Source organism: Lichenostomus cassidix, chromosome 9, assembly GCF_008360975.1.
Source record: "Lichenostomus cassidix isolate B80296 chromosome 9, HeHo_3.0, whole genome shotgun sequence".
NCBI classification, from domain to species: Eukaryota; Metazoa; Chordata; class Aves; order Passeriformes; family Meliphagidae; genus Lichenostomus; species Lichenostomus cassidix.
Window position 1 is genome coordinate 18,275,782 of NC_139490.1, and position 14,681 is coordinate 18,290,462.

The following is a 14,681-nucleotide window of genomic DNA, read 5'->3' on the forward strand; positions in this document are numbered from 1 at the left end:
ACATATCCATAAATGGCTTAAAGAACTAGATGAATGTGTGTGAGTGTAAGAGCTGTAATTGTCTTTGAAATAAAAAGCAGAAATCTTCCAGACTGGAGTGAAATAAACTCCAACCTTCACTTAAATGCTTTTGGTGACACACTCGTAAGAATAATCCAAATGTGAAGATCAACTTGCAAATCTTGACTGAATGTGGAATATTTCAGAAACAGGTGAGCAGAGAAAGAGACTAGAGCAGGCAGTGAGGACATCCACAGGCAGCACAAATGAAGTTTGATGGGACAGGTTTCTACCTGGGGGCTTCCAAAATTCCCAGCACAATGAGCATTTTTTTCTCTCCAAGCCACAGCTATTACAGTGAAGCTGAGCCTTTCACAACAAAACCTGTTTCTGAACTGAAATAATCCATCCTGCCGCTGCTTTTCAGGGTGGAAATGGTGTGCAGCAGGAGGGGAGGAAAGGATTAAATGAACCTTGACTTAAATGCTCAGTGTTAGAATCCAGTTTAAAGGAAAGTAAACATCTTATCGTTTTGGTGCAATTATGGACTTAGAACAAATTTATGTTAGGAGTGGTTTTATTTTTGTCTTGAATTCAGTGTTAAGAACTTTAAATTCTCTTATTTGTACCCATTACCTTTTGTTTCCCTTGGCACTCCTTGTTTCTGTTGAGCCTTGTAAGTTTGTAATCTGTTGTACCTTTACATCTGTCTAAACACAAATGGTGTTTCTGATGTTTTTAACACCCTGAAGGAATTTATAAACTCTGACCCCATGGTTGACATGAATGGTTCTGACTGGCCGTGGTTTGTTTTGGGCTGGCTGTCCTTTGAGTGCCTGGGTACAGTAGCACTGATGTAGGGGGCTGAGACACCACTTTCAGTTGTAGGATTTAAGAAATAATTGGTTTAAACAGGAGTTTTCTTTGATGTTAGCAATAAAATGGGCTGGCAAGCACAGTGCTTCGATGCTTGTGCCTATAAATAGAACAATTTTTCCTTTTAAGCCTTTGATAAAGACTTGAACCAGCTGAAATGCCTGCTTTCTTATGTTCCAGCCACTAGCAATGAAATGGCTTTAATATTTAAGTAACTGTTTTTATTAGACTCTGGTAGGCTTTAATAGGTGTTCCTGGAGTGCTGTTGACTTGCTCTTTATTGGTTCGCTGAGAGAAAGAGCTTTTATTCTTTTCCAGCAGGACCCTCAGGGTGTCATTCAACACCCTAGGGCAAGATGCTGAGCCAAACCCAGCAATAGGAGGCAATGATAAATCTGGATTTGAGGGAAATACAGCAGGTTAGGCCTCAGCTGCACTCCCAGTTTGCTAAGTTCCACTTCTGACACATTCAAAATGTAACCATCAGGTTCTGTTTCCAACTGATGGCCATCAGAATATGTTTATTCACACGAAATAATTTCTGTTGGGCTTTGAGCTGGTCTAACTTTTACGTGAAAGATGGTTCTGATAAGTTGTCTCCTTGCCTTTCATCAAAGACAACTTTGTCACTTTCAAACAAACATTTTGAACAAATAATGAACAAAAGAAAATTTGAACATAAAACATTAGGTCTTGTGTGAGAGTAGACCCTGGAGTGAGACTTCCTGTCCTACGATCATAATGCTGCTAAGCATCATTTTAGCAGGAGTGGATGTAAAGGATTTTCATGGTAGACTTGAAAAACAAAACAGAAATGTCACTTCCACTGGTGTATGTTGAGTCCTTTGCAATGTAAAGTGCCATCCTTTTGTTGGAAGGTTTGGGAAAGAATAAAAAACTTCTGGCTTGTTTAAAACCCACCACCACAACAACAAAGTAGCAATAATCTTTAATATGGGGGGTGTTGAACTTCGTATCTTATGTTTGGGCTGCTCATTTAAATTAAGGGAGAAAAGTATATGTGGACTCTCCTAAGTTGTAGGACCCCCATTTGCTAGATAAATACTGCATTCCAGTAAGGAATGTTGAAGTATCATTTGTTACAACCCCTGTCCACAGAGATGTGGTGCAGGACTCTGGCTAAAGCCTGTCTGGAGGGAAGGGAAATTCTGCTGAGGCTTGAGAAGTAAACCCAAAGCAGCCACCAAGGCTGGTTCAGTGCAGAATGGGACTTGGGAGGTGTTTGCACTTGTCAGAGCATTGTGTTGATATGGTGTCCAGTCCTGGGGCAATTGCTAACAAAATAAATTATTAGCATTATTCAACTTTTTAGGCAAGGCTGTTCAGAAAAACTAGGCCTATTTATGGGAAGGGGTTTTTACATAGAAAATAGTTTACTGAGTGCTTACAGAAACTCAGTTTTGCTGAATTTGTACCATGGAGATGCAGTCATTTGTAAGCTACCTGAACAAATACGTAAGCTTGATGCATTATTCCATGATCCAAAGAAAATTAATGCCATTTTAAAATTTTAACTTTATAATTTAAGCCTTTCCCTCCAAATTACAGGGTAATTTTTGGAGTTTTTGCAATTTTACTCTAAAAGTCTAAAGTAGCAAAAGTATTCTTGTTCAATTAGGATAATTTAGATATCTTTAACACATCTTTCTTGAAAAAGAGGATCTGTAATATACCTTTGCAACTAAAAGACTATTCCAATTGATTTTGCTGGAAATACTGAAAGTATCCTCTTATACACAGGATCTGGCACAGGAAATACCACCTGAAAGAAGATTTTTTTATAGAAAGGTCTAAGCATATGTATCTAGGTTATAATAAAGTAATGACAGTATTTGCTGTCAGATTCAGATTCTAGAGTGTTAAACAGTCCAGAACTGAGAACTGAATGTGCATTTTTCTGTGTTTTCACCTTGTTTTTCTGTTATTGCTTTCAGCAACTACTGTTGTCAACTGGGCACTCAGGATATTTTTTCCCCTGCATAGAAGTGTTGATGGGTTGGGAACACTGCTTTAGGGTTAATTTTCTGAAGTGATGTTTTGAAGTGTGGTTATTTTTGTAAGTCACTAGTCAGAGTAAAGCAGACAAACTAACAAAATGTGAAATATTGGGGCTGCTGGGGATGGATTGAAGACTAAATATAATTAAATTGAAACAACAGGATGAATGATGTCACGCTCAAAATAGAACTCACATAATTTACAGTCCAATTTGATGTACTTAATGTTTCTTGCTTGAGCAGGTCTAGGACATTGAGCAATGGGCATGTAGTGGTTAGTTTTTAAAACATTACTGAAAAGAGGAGTTTAGTAACAGGATTCATTGTTTAATGTAAGGGATACAGCTTGATATAGAAGCTAAATAAGGTGAATCTCTACTTGCTAAACATAAAAAAGAATATATATTTACTTAGCTGGGGGGAGGTCCAAAGACATGGGTATAAATACGTTGTCCCTTTCAGTAACCATCTCTTTAGGATGAGATCAGAGAAGCAGAATCCTCCATGACTGAACTCAAGAGTTTTCTTGCTCTATGCCTGAGAAGACTTTACTATCTTTTCTCTCAGCAGTCACCTGTAGTAGAATGAGTCATGTGCTTGTGTAAGCACCGTTTTTAACAGCCCTGGAGTATTTTATAACAGCTCCTTCTCTTTCAGCTTCTTTCCTGATACCTGCTGAGTCTGTTCTAATCCTGACATTTTGAAGGCAAAAAGCACTTTCTTCTGCCCTGAGTTATAAGGTAGGATTCTGACTGTTATTAAGATGTCTCAGTGCTGCAGTGTAAATTAGGGATAATCACAACAGCCCTAAACTATCTCCAGAGGTACTGGATGGAGCCCAAGGGCACCTGCACCAGTAATTGCTCTTCCTGCAGTAACAGGAGACTGGGGCACTGTGCTGTGGCTGCATGTCCTGGTGTTGGAAGGATCAATTCCCACACACTGTGGGAGCTGCAGCTCCCTCAAAGCCCATTTCTCTTGGGTCTTTTGCCCTTTATTCTGATCCTTGTCTAACTGTGCCAGCAGCACAAAGAGTTGCTAATCCCCACGAATTTATCCTTAACTTCATGGATACCACAGTGGATTGACTTGTACTGAGCTGTGTGAGGAATTCAGGATCATCTCTGGTTATTCAAAGTACATTTATCTCTGCCTATTAAAGATGACCAATAGGAATTATCTACAGATAAATATGAAACCTTTTGTCAACTAAGGCTACCATTGCAAAGATTAAGAAATCTGATCAATTTTATATATATAAAAATAGAATATAAACACTGTGTTTTATGGACATTTGTATATTTGCATGTATACATTTTTAAGTTTGCTTCTTTCTTATTGTGGAATTGCTTGGAAAAAAACAGTTGATTACTTTTGCTATAAAAAAGAAAATGGATGAACAAACTTCTAGAAAGTTAGAAAGATTTGTTTGGCTTTCAGTAAGAATAAACATGTCAAGTTAAACATCCTAATCTAGGCAATTTAGTTCAGCTCTGACATTTCTGCCTTAGGCACTGATTGGAAAATTGTGGTTTATGTCACAACCAGCAAGCTAAGCTGCCTAATTTTGATCTTGATATTTTCATGATCAACATGTTTTGGTTTGTTTCGTCCTTGAAATTAAAACCTTTTATACTCTGCCTGTTTTTTAGCTAATTAATATTTTCCACTCTTCCAAAACATTTATCCTTACCATGAAGTAATGGGGAACTGGACCTTTTGCATGGGAAATGCAATTAATTTGAAATTTTTATTAATGCTGTGGGGTTTATTCTGAATTCCTCTCATCAGCTGAAGGAGTTTCCTGGAAATTCCCCATGTATTTAACCAAGCAGTCAAACTTACGGGGAAAAACAGTGTGCCATTCCTTATGAAGCAGCAGACTTTTCACTGTGAAAGGGTGAAAGACAAGAGACCTAAACTGAAACAGAACAGGTTCAGATTGGAGAAAATCTCTCTCTTTTTTTTTCTTTCTTTCCTTTTTTTTTTTTTTAATATATGAGAGCGAGTGAAACAAGTTGCTTTGAGAGATTATGCAGTCTCCACCCTTTGAGGCTTTCAAGACCTGACTCTATAAACCTTGAGCAACCTGATCTGACCTCCTAACTGACCCTGCTTTGAGCAGGAGTTTGGACTAGAGACTTCAGGTCTCTTCCAGGGTGATTATTGTGTCAATTCACCCCATTGCTCTGACAAACATGCAAACCCAGCCTTTTTTATATATAAGGAATAAATATGTATGTTACATAGGAAACACATGGTCTGAAAGTCAAAATTTCTGAAAAAGAGCTGTGCCTGAGACTTCAGTAGAAGGAGCAGTTAAAATTGTACCTGTTTTAGAAATACCTCCAACAGGCACTTGCTTCCCTTTTCTGCTGTCTATTTTTGGGAGCTTTTCTGCTTTTTTTTGCCCTAAAGACCTTAAAGTTGCCTTCATCCTTTCTTACCTGCTTAATCAGATGTGGAAGCACCTGTCTCAGAGCTGGTTGCTATTGACAGCACATTACAACTTGAGGCTCCTTTTTCATTGTATGAATAGGTTAAGATAAATAATCTGGGATATGCCTGAGAAGTTGTATTTAGGTATTGAAGCTGTTTCTGTGCAACCAATAAGGAAAGAATTACCAAACTCGAAGAGAAAGATACAAGATACAAATGCCTGATAAGATGATTACAGAACAGGAAAGAAAGCAAAGGGAAACTTAAAAAAGAGCACCTCTTTCCTAGGAAGGATTTTATCTTACTAGTGTTGAAGGTTTTATTTCTCACTCTCAGAGCTTAGGATTTCTTGGCTTGCTTGGAAAATATCTGGTTCTATTCACAGACTTTTCTTTCTCCATTACATGTCTCTGGTCATTATTTAACATCAAGCTTCTACTAACCCTCTGTTTCACTGCTCTGATTCAGCTGCTGCTGGGAGAGTTAAGCTCTAAGGTAGGTTGAGAAATCCTGTTTTAAACTTTTGAATGGGGAAAACCAGTGCAGTGGTAGTGGAAAAGGGGCAGAAGGTCACAAAACAGATAGTGATGTTTACAGCTCTCAAGTTTGCTTGTTTACAATGCACAACTGACAACTTAACTGGTCCAGTAAAAACAAATAAAAAAGCTTAAAATCAATGAATTCTCCAGCAGTCAACACCAAACCAAGTATCCAAACAAAAAAAATGACCAATGGAAAACAAACCCACATTTCTTAGTGCTCCTTTGACTGAGAGCAGCTGCAGTGGTAGCAGCAAAGCTCTGCAGAGGCTTGGCCTCTGACTTGCACAAATGGCAGGCTGCACAGGGAGTAACCTTGGAGGAAACCTGTCCTCTTTTCCATCTCACAAATCCCTTGTTTAGCTTTACAGTTACTTATTTAGATATGTTTATTTTTAAACTCAAAGTTCATCCCAGAGTAAGAAATCCAATTTCAGGTTGCCTCATGAATACCCCAAACAGTTTTGTGATTCCCAGGTAGAGCCTCTTCTGCGAGCTTTGAGTTATTTGTTCTCCTATCAGGTAAACCTTTGATTTACACTGATGAAGAAAATCTGGCCCCTCCTCTAATGCATAGTGTAAGGATATTGTCTGTAATGGCTGAGCAGACTCAGACCCCACATGGCTCAGGTCGTCATATTGTTCATATCCAGTGTAGAAAAACCTTGCTAACCAGCATGAAAGCAAATATTCAGTGGTCTGGGAGCTCTATGGAGAACATTAACCATAACACACTGTAAATGGATTTAAAATAATGTCATATCAAGAATATGGAAAGAGAATGTATACACAAGTTATTACTCATCTATAGCCATGTTTGATGTCTTTCCATCTTTGAGCTTGGATGGGATGGATTCTTCATTGCAAAGATGTGAAGGCCTCACTAATACAGAATTTTACTGTGATTCTGACATGAAAGAAAGCACTTCTTCTGAACCTGGGAAGAAGAGAAGCAGTGCCTTCAAAGTACTGTTGTTATCTGTGTTTACCTGAGCATGGCAGGTCCTGTGCCCTGTGCTCAGCTGTAGCTTCCAGGGATGAGAATTGAGTGCCTTCAGCTCTCAGTTGTGAGCACTTCTCTTGATTCTTTTCTTTTCTGACCCTTCTTTTTTGCCTTTCTTATGCTAAAAATATTTACTTTTTAAAAGCTTTTAACTTAAAAGAACATACTTCATAGAGAAATGGTAATTCTAAAGCCAGCTGAAAATGCCAACAAAAGTCCTGCAACAGCCACATGGCCTCTGCCTTCCTTTGTACACAGTTGCAATTTGGCCTTTAGGGAAAGACCAGCATTTGCAAAGCACCCGTGGGGTCTTTTGTGTGGCTGGGACCCCTGAGTGATGCTGGATGTGAGCTGCTTGTACCAAACTCCTGTGCCCAGTGGGGAGATGGATGAGCAGTGTCTGTGCTTCAGCTGCTTGCAGGAGAACATCCTTTGTGCTCACAGCTGACTTGGCAGCAGTGAGCAGACACTTTGTGGGATCCAAACCCCACCTTCCGGGCTTGTGTCACTGCTGGGAATGGAATTGCATGCAGGTGTAAAGGAAAAAAATCTGTGTTTGATGTGAGGATGGTTTGCAGAAAACTGATTAAAACACAGCTGATGCTGGAGTTCTGTTGTAAACTTGCGTGGAGTGCCCATGATGTTATTTGGGAAAGAGAATGCAATGCTGAGTGTGCCTGAAAGAAAAACCCACAGAAAGGAAATAAGCTATTAATCCTAGAAAACAAAGAGAAAAGGACACAAAAGAGACACTTTTCTTCCAAGCTACTTCTTCAAAGTGATTCTTCTTTATGCCATCTGATGTGATTTTGGCGCTGGCTGAGGTGATGTTTCTAGCAAACCACTTCACTCTGTGTTTTGTTTTCGTCTTTTTCATCTCTGATTGACAGTCCCACCAAGAAATAACAATGAAAAATTCATGAGGTCAATCCCCAAGTGATTCAGAAAGGACTTTCATGGGATTAGATAGAAGCAGTTAAATTTCCTGGGGCACAAGTGTGTTTTGAGGAAAGGGATAAAAGTGTATTATTCTCTGGATAATCCTGGCTGAAATATAAAGGACCATTTTTGGTGAATAATTAGAGAAAATGTCCCAAAAATATCTTTAATTGGTATGGCATAAAAACATGTAGGAACAGAGATGAAAGAAATATTTTTGCTTTGGCTCCTGGTAAGTAAATTGTCTGTAGTATTTTACTTGCATTGGATTGTAACATTTATTATTGGTTCACTTTAGTGGCAGTAGTGACTCAGTAATTCTGACTGAGTCAGAAGAGCACAGTATTATTAACCGAGTACTAAGGTGAATTTTTACTTTATGGCATGATTTGTATTCTTTTATTTTCCTTCATTTTCTTCCTCTGTAAGGAAGAATGTTTTATTTTCCTTTGTTTGTTTTTTAACTGCTCACAAGAAAACATCAAAATTATATGTATGATTGGCATTAATTTGTATTTATGACCTGAATTGCTAGGAGGTAAGAAGCTCTTTGTTCCTATCTATTGGAAAGTGTGCAGAAGTAGAGCTCCAGAATTAAACTATGCAGCATTCACCTCCCTCGTGTTGTGTGCTGGGAATCAGCCACAGGGCCGGAACAGGAGGAGGTAAAAATGTCCCAGGAAACCAAACACTTTTGTGTGTTGATCTGCTGGTACTTACAGAGGGACTTTCTGAGGGCAGAGGCAAAGGAAGTTCAAGTCCTGTAATGACATGTAGCCAGAGAGCAGCCAGCTCAGGAGCTCTGGAAATACCCAGTATTTCTCCTGGTGTGTGGGGAAGCTGCTCTGCTCACAGCTTCTCAGGGCTACTGGGAGAGCACCAGCACCAAAGCACATGTGCTCAGGGGTTGGCCTGGATCCTTGGGTGCAGCCCACAGGACAAGGCTGCTGAATCCTCCCTAGAGCTTTGGGGCTTCACTTGGATTGTCATGTTGAGCTGAGTTTGGACAGGTGTTCTTGTCCTTTGTGGAATGAGATTTACCTCGGTCTTGCTGCTTTTATCCTGTGTGCATTTTCTCTGTTTCTGTGGCTCATTGTAACTGCACTGTGTCCTTCTGCTGGGAAAAGAGGAAGCGAAATTACAAAATCTGCCTGATTTTGATAGAAGCAACATGCTTTGGTGCTTGCCAGTTTGAATAGTGTCAGCCGGGTCATTAGCACATCAGAACCACAGTTCAGAAGCATTGTCCTCGGATAATTCATTACCATGATAGCTGTAAGCTCTGAGCCACTGCTCTGCCTGAAAGAAAAACATAACATTTATAAAGAGATGTCACATGGAAAAGTGGTACTTATAAGAAAAAAAATCTGTACTTTTTATTGACAGTATTTTAAGTAATTCAGGCAGTCAAGATATATTGTGACAAAGTATTTACCTGAAGGTTACTGCCTTCTTTGTGTTTTACTGATGTGTAGGTATACATTTACCTATGTGCTGAAATAGGTTTTGTGTCTTTAAAGTTTTAGTTTTATTTAAAGAAAAAATGAAAATTTTTTTTAAAAAAATTTCAAATCATTTTGAAAAAAGATAAATATGCCCCCTTAGTCTGATGTCTTGGCAGTGAACATTCTCTGTCCATCTCATTCACACTGGGAATTGTCTCTGCTCTCCAGTGTGGTTCTGCTAAGATTGCCTAATTTCAGTGAATGATTTATAAATAGCACTGAACAAGTTTGGGGGGGATTCATTCGTATTGGGAAAATTTTGGGGTTGTACGGAAAGAAAAAATTACTAAGTAACTTTACTATCATGACTCACGAAACTTAGTTTCCATTATTGCTTAGTTTAATTAGATCTACAGATAACACATACAAAATTAATAAATTTCTGATTAGGTCATGAATCCTTAAACTCTCAGAACATTTGGACTGCCTGTTGCTGTTTTACCCAAACTCATTTTCTGCCTTTCAGCTTGTGCTTCTGCTGTTTTTCCAGGGAAGAGCTGAATCCCTTTACCTTTCTGTAACAGCCGAGGAAGCTGACGGTATGAGCACTTTGATACTGTGGGCATTAACTCAGCTCTTTCACAGAAAGCCTCTGGAGAGCGATTGGAAGGACTTGGAGTCTGAGATTCCACAGTTGGGTGGTCTGTGAAACAGCCCACCGAGAGTCTGGGTGAGATGGGAAAGGAAAGAATGCAATTACAGCCTAATTAGAAATCCAGATTCTCTTCTGCAAAATGTGTAGTTTCCTTTTCTGCCACAGAAGGGAAACAGACCTTTAAGGCACTTAAAAACAAATGCTCCAACAAAGAAATTACATAGTTCAGAATAGCCAGTAACCACTGGTTAGATTTTCTGTTTGATTCAACTCTGCGATCTCCAACCATTTTCCTAGTGGCTACTCTGATGGGAAAATAGAGCCCAGTCATTACAAATCCCTCCTACAAAACCTCTTTGACATGGGTATATTCCAAGAAAAAGGTTCTTTTTTCCCTTCCTCCTTCCCACACCCCTGAAATGAGTATATTCTGACTAGAAGACTTTTTTTTACTATCCCTAACACCTATAACTAGCAGCTGCTGAGTACTTTTTTTGTTGAGGACTGAAATAGTGTGCTCTGAGCAATGTGGGAACTGGCCTTTCTGGAGAAGTGGCAGTCACTTGTGAACATGATTAATGACAAATCCATGCTGTGGTGCTGACTGGGTACTTGCTCTGGGTGGTGTCTAAGGAATTTATTAGTGGGTAAAAACAGTTTGCAGAAAGATCAGTTTACTAAATGGGTCTAGCAGAGGTTTTTCTTTAAATTTACTACATGTTTTAGGATTGCAGGAAAGCATCTCTCTTCAAATGTGTTGTTAGATTCCTAGAGGAAATACTTGTCAGATATTCACAGTCAGATTTCACACCTGATTTAATCTCTACATAACTGTTAACTAGATTTTATTGATTATCTATGTTAATTATACATTTTAAAATGTCAATTCCCTTACTGCAGAGTTCTCAGATTATTTAAAGCTTTATTTTTCCCTTGACTTAGTCATGTCTCTTGAATCTAACCGAGGAAAGCAGGAAGCAACATGGAGCTGTGTGAATCACTCACACCAAGCAATATTTGACCTTGGGGTATCTTTTCTTCCCTTGCAGTGACTGTTTCACTGTCAAGGGATGAATTGTCCATGAGTCCTGTTAGAACCAAGCTGTGGATAATGAATTTCCACAGCAGAGAATGACTCAATACTTCCCAATGGCTGATGCAGGAAGGAGCAAAACAAATGAGGAAGATGTGCTGCAAGGCCCAGGCTCCCCACTCTGAGTCAGCTATGTCTGCCTTTAGCTTCTATTTCAGTATCCTTTTAAATCATCTGTTCCTCTGCTGGGCACCATCCGCTGAGGTCCTTTACAGTAATGCAAGCAGACTTTGTGAGTTGGGCCCTCGAAACTGACCTGGGATGGGGAAAGATTGCTGCATAAACTGGGACAGGAGTTCCACCTACATGTTTGGAAGATATAGTGTTGATGAAATCAAGTTAAAACTTTTTGTTTTACATAACCGTGGGTATTTTGTCACCATGCTGATGATTGGTATACTCCATATTGGTAACGGACTTTTTTGGGAAATAAAAATGGAACTCATCAAAATATTTCAAGGCAACGATGAGGACATCATCTGAATGCTGCTGGGGCAGGTTGGGAACAGAGATAGCAGCAATCCCAAGCCGTAGCAGAATCATGGGAAACAGGAAGGTACAGGATTTACGAAGTCATTTAACCTACTTCCCTGCCCCTGGGTAGGATTAATTTCATCTGGTGGAGTTTCAGACAAAATGCTACATGAAATGTTCATTTACAGTGCTAGGCAGAATTTCAGTTTGCCTGAGTTACAGAACTAGCTGGTGAATATAGCCTGGAGGGGAGGAAGCTCTGCTCAGAGTACTAGGCTGCGATTTGATACCTGAAAAGCGAATTCTGTGATACCTCGGATCACTCCGGTCATTCTTTCTCCACTGTATGTGTGCAGTGTACAAGAAAGGACTGAGCTGGCTGCCAGCACCTCGTGGAGCACTCAAATCAATGGGGCCATACAAAGACACCAGTTCTCATTGTCTGAAAAGCAGCGTAGCCCCGGGGCAATGAATGGCCTTTACTAAGCCCTGCTGGTGGGACTGTGCTGCTTTGTTTTCCATGGCACTCGGAGCTCAGGTGTCGTTTTACTGTTCTTTATCACACGATGCGGGTGAGCTCTGTCCAGTACCGGGAGACTCAGGAGGACAAGGTTTGTAAAGATCTCGGATCAGCTCACACAGAGAGGCACTACACACGAGTGCACAGCCTTGCTGATCACAGGTACCTACATGTGCTCTGTATGCCTCTGCCTCCCTGAACCTGGACATTTACCAGAGCATTTGTCCCTGTCCTGCTGGATTTTTTATTATTCCAGTACATGTCCCGTCTGTGGCATAAAAGTCGCTTTCTCCTCTCTCGCCGTGGTGATTGCGAGGTACACGGTAACAGGGAGTTGACAATACCCACAGGAGACAAAAGTTCAGCGTATCTATACCGGCGTAAGAAGTCTCTTGGGTCGTTCGTCCTTTTGCTTGTCTGAAGTTTTTCCAGATTTATATCATCCTGGTGGAATCATCAAGTCTGGGTTGGACATAACAGATGAATCTAGCACGGCTGAAAGGAGAGTCTCGAAGCTCGAAGCTGTGTCGGCAAACTCCCCCAGTTCAGTCCCAGGCACAGTAACCCCAGTCCCGCACAATGCCAGTGTCCTGTTTCACTGACGCCGTCGGTCCCCCTCATCCCGTCCCTGCTTTACATTTTGTCAGCCTCACAGGCAGCTCTGAGGAGCGTTTGATCTCTGGTGTTTCCATGTGTGACACTTTTCCTAAGGCTATCACAAGGAACAGAGAAAGGCATCTGCTCATCCGTAGCACATCTGAGCGCGGCGGGGCGCCGGGCTCGTTAGCACCTGTTAGCAGGGACAATGCCATTTGCATTTCTAAGGGTAAATGTGCAGAGCTGCGGTGGAGTTTGGGTGGTTTGGGGTGTTTTGTTTAGAATTCTTTGCACATGCTAGCCTAGTTTAGCTTCTTTATGTTGCTTTTCAGCAAAGAAGGTAAAACAATATTGAACTATCGACCAGGGTATTTAAACTGCTAAGTACCTTTGGATCTGTTCATTGAAGTCTGCTCAGTTTGACCTAAATCTGAGGCTCTTCTGCCCCATTTCAAGTTACTTTTAATGAGAATATTTTATTTCTTCTGCATTCATTTGTTTTAGCCTCTTGCTGTTGCAGTATGTTTATATACGTGTTGTGTCGGACCCTATAAAAATCTCATTTTTGAGGGCTTTAAAGATGACAGTACCTTATGAAACTGTAGTATGGTTTAATCACATTTTTCTCTTCTTAGTCAGCTGTCACGGGTTCTGCCACACGGTCAGATTACTGTCACCATTCGTCCAGAAATCTTGTGTTCTTTATCCTCTCTTCCTAAATCAGGGTACCCTCTTCTATTTCCTGTTTATATAACAGTCGTCTTTGAGAGAGCTTTCCTTTTCCAGCACTATTGTCTCTCTTAGAACCAAACGGAAACTGCCCCGTGTTGGTGATGGCCCATTAAGCACCATGGGCACCACTAAATTCAGCATATGCCAGCAGTTTGCTGCAGTTATGATGCAACTCTGATGAGAGCAGAGCTTGCCAGCCTGGTCCAGGCATTACAGAAACTCTTCCTGTTACTCACTGGAGCTGCAGCCTCCCTCTCAGGCTGAATTTAGCTGGCCTCAAGTGTCTTCTCTCAGCCTTTTTAATCAGACATCATAAAGTACATTAGTAAATGACTTGCTTTACCACTTCCATGGTTAATGAGCACAGGGCAGATCGGTGGGTCCCCTAAAAGCTCGCTGGTGAACGGATTGATTTCAATCCCCTTCGAAAGAGACTATTTTGTAACGGTGCCAAGTGAGGCATCTCATTCTGACAAATTCATTTAAGCACAGGCAGTTCCTGCAGGAGCCACATTCTCAGCTGACACACTGCTACAGGCTGGTAATGGCAGCGATATTAGGAGGTGCATTTGAAGGAGCTTAAATCCTGATCCTATCTACAACTCCCTGTGAGAGAACAGATTTGGCAGTGGACAGACAAGGATTATGTGTTACAGCAGTAATTAATGTGCTCCCTTGAGTTTTAAGAGTATATCCATGGTCAACGGGTATTCTTCTCTTTTTTTTTTTTTTTTTTTACCACAGCCATTACATATGAGCAATCCAAAAATATACTTTAATATGCCTCCAGTCTCAAAACAAAACCAAAAAACCCCACAAACCCCACTAAACCAACTCAAAACAGCAACAAAACATCACCAAAAACCCTCAACAAAAATAATATAAAGTTTCAAGATAATTTGTAAGCCTACAAAAGGTGGGAGAGGGGGATTGTGGTAGGGGTTTTGTTTGCTTTTTTTATTTTTTGTTTGTTTACATTTGTCTAAAATCTGGGATGATAGGAACACTTCAATTTTTTAACTATATACCAATAGTAAATCTCAAGACATGAAATCAAGACAGAATTCCCACTGCTTTTCCTAGTTGCCATTATATTCCAGGCTAGTCAGAGTAAGGTAAGGAAACTTGTAGGGAGCACTGAGCAAGTCCTAGCTCTCAATGTGTCTGAGTGAGATTTAAAATAAGAAACCTGAATTTCTTGTGTTTTTTAATGAGTATGACTTCAAGACAAGTTTATAATAGATAATAGTTTACTTTTTTTCTTATGCTCACAATATCTTTATTTCCTATATTGACATAATCTTGAGTTTCTTCAGTTATTTCCCCTTGATTCAGTACAGGCAATTAATGT

At 40.1% G+C, this 14,681-nt stretch overlaps 1 protein-coding gene across 3 annotated transcripts in view; it reads left to right on the plus strand.

Moving 5' to 3' along the window:
- The window catches only part of SPSB4 (splA/ryanodine receptor domain and SOCS box containing 4), a 152,864-nt gene that overhangs the window by 28,609 nt on the left and 109,574 nt on the right, over positions 1-14,681 (plus strand). For 2 of the 3 annotated variants that reach the window (XM_085069682.1, XM_085069678.1), the window contains exon 3: positions 3,552-3,634. The exons of the other annotated variant lie outside the window; for it this stretch is intronic. The gene's annotated coding sequence lies outside the window, so the exon portion shown is untranslated. The remainder of the gene's footprint in view (positions 1-3,551; positions 3,635-14,681) is intronic. 3 annotated transcript variants of the gene reach the window in all.